Raw genomic sequence first — 11231 nt, 5'->3', positions numbered from 1 at the left:
CCCCTATTATGTCTCCAGCGTTATCTTCCGTGTTTCCTAAATGGATGTGCTGTCTGTAAACGGTGTAAATAGCCGGAGACGTCAACCAATCACCTGTGAGCGGAGAAGAGGAGAGGACATTCCTGCCTGCTAATGGGGGATAAAACTGACAAACTCAGAATGAAATATTCCACCATCATTAACACGTTAGGAGGCTTTAATCGCTGCACCTGAACCTACTGGATCCAAACTGTGCAGAGGGAGGTAACGGAAAGCCCGAGTTCTCCCCGACGAAGTTTCCAGCCATTCCTGCGGATTTCTAAATTTGATTCCTTAAAGGTGTACCTCTCAGGTATTTCCTGGCGCTTGCAATCCAAGCCTTTAAAATATTAGCCCGACAGCTCCAATTTAAAGGTTTGGATCGGCTTTCATTCAGCCGACCGGGCCTGGCAGACGAACAGCGCTCCTTTCACTCACCGATGCCACTGGAGCCACTTGAGACGTCATTTTTATTATAGTCGTTCGCATTGTAGTCCAAAATGATTTTTGAATTTGCCAGGCAGGTTTCTACCGCTGAGTATCAGCAGTTTGAGACACATTAGACGGATTTTATAGGCGGCAGGTTTTTTTTTTTTTTATGTGTGAGACGTTGGGCTGTTTCAGCTCAGCGGGGACCTCACATTGAGATTATTTTTGGAATAATAGAGAAAACGGCCACACAAGATAATAATCTGAGTGAGCAAATGCTGAACCTGCAGTACCAGAAAGTATTTTTCCACATATTGTAAGAAAAACTGTTTTAACAATCACAAAAGTCAGAATGTTTCCCTCCTCTTTACTCGTCTGACGTAATTTCTAATGAAACAGATACTCAGTTTTCACAACGAGATGAAGCCGCTGTGAGTTTAAAGTCACAACACATCATACGATTCAAGTTCACAACAAAAGCTTCACCTGTTGCCTTCGTGCAGATCCTTCCTCCACTTCGGGTCACTTCTGTTTACAAGCCCGGCAGCTGAGTTCTGGACAGTCTGGAGCAGATTGAATAGATTTTGTGTTTGAGGCGTGTTTCTGTCTCTCTGTAAGATAAAATAAATCTTATTTCAGAAATACTTCAGAGATGATAGAAACATAAAATGCTTTTCAATTCATTCATATTCATACAGCATACATCTTCCCTCTTACAGAGAACAAAGAATATATATATTAATCATAAATACTTTATTGATCCCTGAGGGGGAAACTGAGTACATTAGAATTTCTCCTTCAGTATAGAGATTATAAGACAATGTGCACATTTCCTTTACAGTTATTTTTAATGTCTCATTCTTATGTACTGTACTCATCTAAAAGAAGATAATACAACATAAATCCGGATGATAATGATGAAGATGATGATAACTATTAATAGAGCACTTTTAAAAACAGACCAACAAAGTGCTCAACATATAAACAAGAAACACAGTCACAATGAACAGCAGGTGTTACTGTGGAAAGTACAGATATAAGGACAACATAAGGAATAATAACACAGGGAGACAACATGAAGTAAAATCTGAGTAAAAGAAAGATGAAGCGTCTAAATCAGGATTAAAAGCTGCTGCAGCGTCCTGAAGTGAAACTCTGTGTGGAGCTGATGGAGTTTTAACTCGTGATCTCAGCTGAGGCTCGTTCGGCTGTGGGAGGAGAACAACAAGGAGATGTTTAGGTTCCGAGCCACACGAGGCCTTAAAGGCTGAATACAAATACTTAAGAGACTTTTGAGAGCGACGTGGTCACAGGGAGTCGCTGTCGTCAGGTGAGATTAAACAAACGTCTCCAGATCAGTGAGTGACAGAAACGTAGTTTATAAAATCAAGTTTGTACAGAAGCCCAGAGGGGAAAGTTCTGCTCTCGTGCTTCTCCTTAGCTTTTTGTTATATTGTTTACTTTTTTCATTTTTATATTAAGGTGGCTGTTGCTCAGCGGGTAGAATAGGTTGGCCACTGATCAGAAGGTTGCTGGTTCAATTCCCAGCTCCAGGCTGAGCTGCATGTCAAAGTGTCCACGAGCAAGATAATGAACCCCAAATTGCTCCTGATGTGTCTCTGCCATCAGTGAGGGCCCTGCCATGAGCTGGTAACTTATATTTCTCTTAATTTTTTTAAAATTCTAAATCTGGTTTCAGACATGAAAAAAAAAAAAATGTCATGTGTGAAACAATAAAAAAAAATTCTGGAGAATTGTTTTCCCTGTGTCATCCCCCCTTTTTTCTCCAAAAAATGTCATGCAGTTTCACAGATGCAAAAAAAAGAAATCTAAAAAAAAAAAATAAAAAATCTAGACACACCAAAATACATTTTTGCACCCTGTTTCACACATTTTATTTTTGTTTTAAATTATTATTATTATTTTTTATTAAATGTGTGGAACTGGGTGCAAAAAAGTCTTCACAGGACAATTTTTTCTTCTTTTTTGATAGAAGTTTTTTGCACTGAGCGAATAAAGAAATTTCATGTGAAAATGTTTCATGCATGAAAAAAAAAAAACGAGGGGAAAATATTTTTCAGGATAATTTTTTTCTCTTTTTTTCATGTGCGAGTCTGAGTGAAAAAAAGGTCTGAAGTCATAAACACAGGAGAGAAAAAACATTTAGATCAGATGTTGAAAATCATCAGAACAAACAATTCTCCACTTCCATAACTTTAAGTGAGTACTTCAAGATCAAGTAAAACACATTAAATGCAATTAAAAAGCAATTGTTATAATGACTACTTTGCTGGTAGCTTCATCTATAATATGACATTAAAATGTATTAGTTGATTATATTTCATGTTCATAATTAGAATCTGCAACAGCCACTAAAGCTGCAAGATAAACAGAGCAGAGTGCAATGAAAGTAAAGTCGTATAAAGTAGCAAAAATGGAAAAACGTGAGTACAGCTACCTCAAAACTGAACTTAATGTGTTTTCACTGCATAATACAACAAATAAAATGCGACTCTATTTAAGTAATCTTGCACTTACGGCCTTAAAATACAGTTTTGGGACTCTTCAAAGTTGGTGATTTTGGCAGGACTCACTGCGCTGGCATCTAAAACGTGTTACAAGACACCAACGACATGAGCCGCCTCACGTCTCCTCACTTTGCCTCTTAAGCAGGTCTGCCGGTGGGCAGAGCTGCAGTTTATCCAGCCGAGAGCTGCGGAGAGATGGTGGTTTCACGCAGCTGTCAACTGGAATTGAGGTAACTGCTGGTTCTGAGCTGAGGGGGGATCCTCGTCGGGCTGCTGGGATCAGGGGGCTCCATCACTCCGGCTGCTGCTGCCTCTCTGCTGGGAGTGGTCTTTCCTCTACTGGGGATTTGGCCAAGCCGGGCCGCGCCGAACATAATGCTCTCCCATTCAGCCACTCCTCTCACAAGACATAAAAGTTAACAGGTGTTTAACGTCAGAAGTGTTTCATACGAGAGTCGTAGAAATGGCCAGCGACAGGCAGCGGGGAGGGGTGAAGGCTTAGAGTCTTAAAGTTTTTACGTGGTGTGTGTGTGTGTGTGTGTGTGTGTGTGTTTTCTTCTTCTTCTTATTCTCCTGCAGTATTGAAATAGTTCTGCAGTTGAGTCAAGATTTGGATCGACTTCTGGCATCTGAGGCTGCAACAAATACAGCCGGAACATTTCTGAAACATGTGTTTACAGAGCAGCTCTCTGCAGTGAGACTGAGCGGCTGCAGAGTGTCGGCATCGTGTAAAGACTGAAGAGCATCACATGTTTGTTCGTATGTGTTGGATCTTTTTAACCTTCATCTGTAGCTTCACAATGCAAAATACGTCACTGAGAGGCTGCTGCATATTAAACTTTCTGACGATGAGGTTTTGAATGTACTTCAATAAAAACTACAATGGTTTTGGTTTTTCTTCTTTGTTTTGTTTTTACTTTTTTTTTTTCAGCCTGAGTGATTTAAAGCCCCTGAAAAGTCTCAAGAAAAGACAAAGAAGAAACAAAGTTTTAGGCCGGAAAAAAAAACAGTCTCAGTTATCATTTGTCGATATTTTGACAGTGAATGATATGTAAAGCTGCAAATACTCAAAATTAATCTGCATCTATTTGAGTTATCAGTTCATTGTTCTGCTGTTTGTTTAAGCAAAAATTAAAAATGTGAAAAACGACTGTTGGTGTGAAGTTGCCACTGTGGGATGCTGAAAATATAACATTTTTCACAAATTTCTGATGTGTTATAAGTGAATATGAAATTCCAACAAACAGAGAAAATGATCTGCAGAGTGATCTAAAAGCGTTTTGGTTTGTCCAGGTTTGTTTCACAGATGACTGTCACCAGATTTGGATTCGCATGTTGCTGAACTCTGATTGGTGAACACGAGTATTTTCTTCTCCCAAAAACTTTTCCCAGTTTGAATGACAGAAATCAGCCTTCAGGAGCTTTAAAGATTTGAGTCTTCAGTGACGAGATGAGAGACGAGTGCCACCGAGAAATTAAACATTTCAGTGTGTGTGTGAATGAAAAAAAAAAATCCCGAGAATTTCACACATGAAAGAAAAAAATATCCTGAAAAAAAAATTGTTTTCATTCAGTTTCACACAGTTGATATGGGAAAAAAATTGTGATGGAGCAAAATGATGCCCTCAGTTTCACAGATGCAACCTTCCCAATCTGTGTCACAGGAACAAAAAAGAATTCTCGAAACGGTTTATTTTTTTCAGAGATTGTTTTTTTCCATGTGTGAACCAATAAATTTTTATTTATTTTTTTTAAATCAAGACAAAAATCAAATAGAATTTTTTTTTTCTGGAGAAGCTTTTTTTCTTTAGTGGAAAAAGAAATTGTGGAAAATGTTTTCGTTTCTTTAAAAGGGAAAAAATGAAAAAAAAAATGTGTGGGAAAAAAATGTTGAAAAAAAAAAATCATTTGAAACAAATATAAACACGGTTCATAATAAGCTGCTTTCACAGGCGACAGTCTGATGAGAACGGGCTGTGAAAACTGTGGTGGACAGTTTTGGGGAACTTTGATTTAACGTGCAGCGGGAAGGTTCAGTGACATCTAGTGGTGACGGTGCAAATTACAACCAACTGAATACCCCCCCTCGTTTCACCTCCCTCCATCTCTGCAGCCGGTGTTTGGATCGTCTGTTCTGAGCTTCTGTAGAAACACGCTGCTGCGACTTGGCAGATCCTGTGGAAGAGGATCTGCTCCGTCTGCACAGGTGAAAGGTTCATTCTCAGGCAGCAAACACAGCGACTCTCTCAGGCGATTAGACACTAATGAAAACATAACGATGTGATTGTAATAATGATTTTGTTAGATGTTTGCCTCTAAGTCCACTCAAATCTTTCATATTTGTGTAACCAGCTCAGAAAACAATCTGTGGATTAAACAGAACAGAAGTCTCGGTACTCGCAGCCTGTCAGAGAGAAGAATCCATCATCTGCAAACATCCTGACAGCGACGCTCGTCTCCGTGAACCAGAAGCTGCAGCTGCAGTCCGACGCCCACTTCACCTCCTGACAAAGAAAAGGCCCATAATATCTCAAGAATTTCTAAATGGTCCTTGAAGTTTTCATAACTACCATCCACTCACATGCTCCAAAGTGCTGTTTGGCATGTGACATGAAACCGGCCTCTCCGCTTTGAGGGACGTCTTTATTTAGGCGTGAGCGGCCGCTGAGACCTGAGCGGGCGGCGAACGGGCCCTCCGGACCTCCACCAGCCTTTCATGATGTGCTTGAGCTGCTGCATTATCTGTTGCGTGCCAGAGGCGGATGGAAGCTCGTTTGTCAGCTGAAAATAAACTATAAATCACGTCGGCGCTATCTACACACATTAATTGGACTGTAACAGCGGGCTGCCCCCCCCCCATCACCACCACCACCACCACTTCTTCTTCTTCTTCTTCTTCTTCTCCTGTGTCTGCAGTAATGCAGCCATCGCTGGGATGTTTTGAATAGCTTCCAACAGACGGAGGAACTTCTCCCTGCTTGTCTCTTGGTTCCATTTACTGTATTAAGTGTTCTGTCCCAAGGGCTCTTCCATTTAGTGCTCCATCGCATGCAAGGATAATTCTTCTCGGGGAAAGAGGGTTCAATCGTAACTTAGAGACTAAAAGCATACTTAAAGCTGGCAGTCACCCCCTCCCTCTCCCCTCCTCTTCCCCTTCCTTCCACTTTCCAATGTTGAGGTTGATTAAGGGTGCTATCATGGTGGATCTGATATTTGGTGAGAAATCTAGAGGGCATTTCGGGAGCATTTACTGCAAATGAGTCTTGGCAGTGCCCTCTCATGTGTTGCTCCATCTGAACACAATTTGGCAGCTATTCTCACACAAGAAGGGGTGGGGAAGGGAAAAGGGAGGGAGGGGAGGTGGATGTATGTGTGGCGTGCCCTGAGTCTTCATACCAGCACGCAAGAGAGAAGAGAGAAAAGAAAAAAAAAAAAAAAAAAACTCAAGACCTGTCATAAACACCCAGGAGAGGAGGCGAAACAGAGACGTTACCACAGCGACTGGCATGTTGCTGCATCAGGCCAGATTTCTGTTTAAAAGCCGAGATTAAAGTTACAAGAAGAGGCAGGAGGGAGGGGAAGGGGGGCTGAGGGTGGAGGGTGGAGGGTGGAGGCAGACGTGAAAAGGCTAATATGCCATTAAAGTTTATTTCTTTACTGGAAAGGTGGTGGGAGTTAAACCGGAGCGGAGCAGACAAAGAGTCTGGGGATATTAAGCAATCGTGTCGTTTCAGATAGAAAAAGAGGACAGAATATACCTTTTCCCGGCACGACGATTATGTAGCGAACATCTCATCTTTCCACTTCACCTCTTTTTTTCTGTTTTTTGTTCCTACAGCAGCAGCTGCTCGTCATCACCAGCAGAGGGAGCCGTCCGGTCCAGAGACACAGAACCAGTCACAGATCTGACAGAACTGCAGACACACAGGACAGAGTTCACATCAACAACAGTTTGTGTCTCTTTCTTTCTTTATTTCATTGCATATAAGAAAGGAAAAACACATAAAAGGTCAGTATGAAGGAACAGAATACAAACTCTACATGATGATTAGGAAGTAAAATAAGAACAATACCTTCAGGAAGAAACTGCAGAGGAGCAATAAATCCATAACAGCTTGTCGAGTGGCTCTAATGATGTGAGACATGAAGACAAAAACAATTAATCAATTAGTTCACAACTTCTTTTAATACATGATTCAGGTTTTAAGTCTGAAATACCAAAACTCCACTGGTTTCTGCTACAGTAATGTGAGGTTTTGGTTCTTTTCTCTGCTTTTTAAAGTTTTTTTAATTGAACTTTTTTTTTAGTTTTGGCTGTCGGTTGAACAAACCAAGACATCTGAAGACACTACGGACGGACTGTGACGTGTAATGAGCCTTCTGTCTTCTGTTGTTTCACATCTTTATGAATTAAATTTGATTTAAGAAGAAAAACAATTAACAGAATAGGTGAAACATGTTGTCTTTAATTTGCATCACACATATTTTTGCCATTTGTCTTTTTGCAAAATGTGATTTACATCACAAGACAGTGATGTTCTGCAGTACGACTTTTCTACTAAACTAGGATAATTCCTCCTCCTCCTCCTACTTTCTAATAATAATTATTATTATATCATTCACAAGGATAAAAATGCATCATATCCAGAATGCTGCAGCTGATATTACATCATTAAAATTCATCAACGTCTCCACCTGTGTAGGAAAGTAACCACGTCGAGTACTGAACTTAAAAAAATAAGATACTGATGAAACATTTGATTTAGTTTCATCGTCCAGAAAACGTTAGTGGAGCTTCAGAGCAGAGCAGCGTTGCATCGTTCAGCTGAAGATGTTATTTAATCTCTTTTTTAAGGTGAAACTTTGCTGCAGCTGCTGAGCTGAAGGTGTTAACGTGAACTCTGTCTGCACAAACTCGACGCGGCATCAAGCGTGTAAATAACGTCTCTTCATATTAATCTCTGGGCTTCAGACTTGGATCACACTCGTCGAGCTGTTTGGAGACATTTTATGTTTTATTTTGCTTGTGTTTTGTTTTTGAAACATTTTGAAACAAGTCCTCATCGACTGCAGCTGTTCAGAAGAACGCTGTTTAACTGTGAAGCTCCTGAAATGTTTCCTGGACTGTTAAACATCTTCTGACTCTCCATCAGCCTGAAGGTGACGAGATGACGACTGAATTTAAAGTTTTGTTCCTTTAAGTACAATTCTGAGGTACTTTTTGCATTTCCATTCATGCTTACTTCATACATCCACTCAACTAAATGTACAGATTGTGTGAAATTATACATTAGACAACATGTTTATGAAATGTAAAGATTAAAAGTTTGTTATGAGGTAGTTAAAATCATCTTTAACATGAAAATCTTTGGGATTATTACTTTAAATTGTGCGGTTTTGTAGCTTGGAGACGAAACTGAAACTCTGATTTTCAAAATGTACAGTATTAATGAGGTAATAATACAGAACCAGAAATATTTCTCTTTTCCATCAACGAATAAACGAGCTGTTCTCGGAGGAAAATAAGAAGGTGGCAGGGTCCGCCACATGTAAACAACACAGCATGACATTATGTTGTCCTTTAAGTTTATTTAGTTTGTTTTGGCATTAAGATCTTTCACCAAAACTACATAATGGTCCTTTAAGTGTACTTTGACCTGTAACAGAGTATTCTCATGTTAGTGTCTGAGTAGATTAGATGAATAACAAGCTCATGATTTGACTTTTATAACTTTAATTCACTATAAATGCAACAGAAAGTCTTAAATAAGCCGATAAACGTCACATTTTAATGAACTATCCGTCTGGTGATGCTCTTACAGCTTTAAATGAGAATTATTAAGAGAAAACTATTGTTAATTGACTTTATTTGGAGTTTTCAGGCATGAATATGATGTTTATTTTCAGATATATGCAGTAAATTAGATGATTGTTCACTGAACTATTTGAACGTATCCATAAATCAATACATCATCAGTTGCTGAGCTGATCACTTGTTCCGTCCTCTGAGTGGGAATCATGGCCGTGGATCTGTGTTTCACGCCCTGCAGTTGTCTGAATGAACAGCGAGCAGCCGTCCGAGGCTGCTGCTGTTTACATTTCCTGCCACTTACAGCTACTTACTGCTTATTACTCTTCCTCCCAGTGTGGTTACCAAAACACAGAGTAACCCGCCGAGCTCTGCTTGACATCACACTGATAGGCGCACACTGACTCACTTTGTTGGAGAATTGGCAGACAGTTTTTCATTTATTTATTTTCCTTTTTTTTTTCTTTCTTTCTTCCCCCTCCCAGGCTAAATCAGCCTTGTTGTACGGGTCACTTACAGGCTGGTTTTTTAGGACAAAAGACAACAGTGTGGGATGAATAACAGGAAAAAAAAAACCTGCCTGGAGGCCACAGAGAAGAAGAAGTTGTACAATACAGGAAAGAGAAGAAGAAACTGTGTGATGCAGCACTTGTGTGTTGGCCTTGAGGGGAGGAGGAGGGAGACTGAGTCTGAAAGAACGAGGCTGTGTGAAAAGATCCAGACGGTGTCGGTGGTTTGAGCTTTTCTCTTCGCCAGTTTGTGTTTTCATTGTTGCGGCGACGCAGACTTTCATCAAGACAATGCCACATGGTTTTATAAAACCCTCTCAGGGAGCCGGAGCCAAGCAGCTGAACCGAATCAGACTGTTGAGGTGAAGTTTTTTAAGAAGCAGAATAAATAATCCAGTAGTGTTTTTAGGGTTCCCGTTAACAGTGCAGGCTCTGTGGCTCCGAGTGGAGCTGAGTGTGTTTTCTGACCCCCTGAAGGTGCAAAATGTCAAAAAGTCAAGATGGAGAGTTTGTTCAGTTTGGCCACTAGATGGTATAATGTTTGCACGCAAAGAGGTTTGGACCCAAGCGTCCAGCACTGAGAGATTAATATCATATATTATTATACATCTAATGTTCTTCATGAGCTTAATGATTCAAACATCATGTTTTTTCTTTAGTGTGTGAATATCACAGGTGAAGTGAAGGAGAGAGAATATTTATCTTTCAGTTCTCAGGTTAATGTTTTAAACACACGGAATTCATTCACATTTTTCATTGATTGTTTTACCCGCAAACTCAAGATTAATCAGGAATTCAGGGAATTAGGAATAATGATAAATGTTCAGAGAATTAAAAAAACAAACATACAGTCTATTTCCAAACTAATTTAATTTGAGTCGAGGAGTCGTTGTTTTGTTTCTCGTGATGATCCGTTGCGCGGATCAGTCTGACGGTCAGTGAGCAGAAAAAAGCCTGATGGAAAATTAAAATGATTCATTTATTAATAATCAGTTTCACTCGTTTCAGCAGCTGACAGCGATCCGTCATCTGGTCTGACGCGTTTGAGCTTTAATCAATTTTTCGATTTTGATATTTTCTTACTTTCAGTTGTAACATTTAAAAAATAAAAACAAAGTTCGAACAGCTCAGCACGCGATTATTATTATTATTATTATTATTATTATTATTATTATTATTATTACATCATTAACATATTTATCATGCTGCTTATTCACAATATTAATTACAGTTTGATCAATCAGTGGGACGCTGGAGTCATCAGGACACTTTCATTCATATCTATTAAACGATTATGATCGATTTTAATTTAAATTAGAGTGAAGGAGTTTTCAGAGTTTATTTTGAATTATTGGGAATTTAAAAACTTAATCATCAACAAATCCTCCACAGAAACAGAATAATTTATTAAAATAGCAGCTTAATTAAATCGATTCAGTTAAATATCTCCCTTCACGCGTTCAGCCGAGAGATTGTTTGTGTTGTTCACCAGAAATAAAAATCATCTCAAGAAGTGTTTGGAACACATTTCTGCTCTGACGTGTGAAAAAAAAAGGCAGAAGGTCACGATCCGGATCCGCAGCGACAGATGTTTGTTCATGCTGAATAAAAAAAAAAAAACATGCGCCATTTCTGCGTCTTTTACAGTTTCACAAACATGTTCAACATCAGGTGAAAGTGAAAATAAACAAGTTTTCCTTTTCACGCTGCAGATAAACAAATAAATAATAGTAATAATAAAAGGCCGGTTTAAGATTGAATCCTCGCAGATCGGGTCAAATATCGAGCTGATGAAACGTGTTTGTTGTGTCACTTCCTCCAGAATCTCTAAGAATCAGACGTCAGTGTTTATGAGACGTTGCACGCGCATAAAAAAACACCAATAATCATCATGTAACCTGTGAAAATGTTTAATGAAACAGTCTCAGCAGCAGCTCG

Source organism: Acanthopagrus latus, chromosome 18, assembly GCF_904848185.1.
Source record: "Acanthopagrus latus isolate v.2019 chromosome 18, fAcaLat1.1, whole genome shotgun sequence".
Classification (NCBI taxonomy): Eukaryota; Metazoa; Chordata; class Actinopteri; order Spariformes; family Sparidae; genus Acanthopagrus; species Acanthopagrus latus.
The sequence above is the reverse complement of the archived record's forward strand: the minus strand, read 5'-3'. Positions refer to the sequence as shown.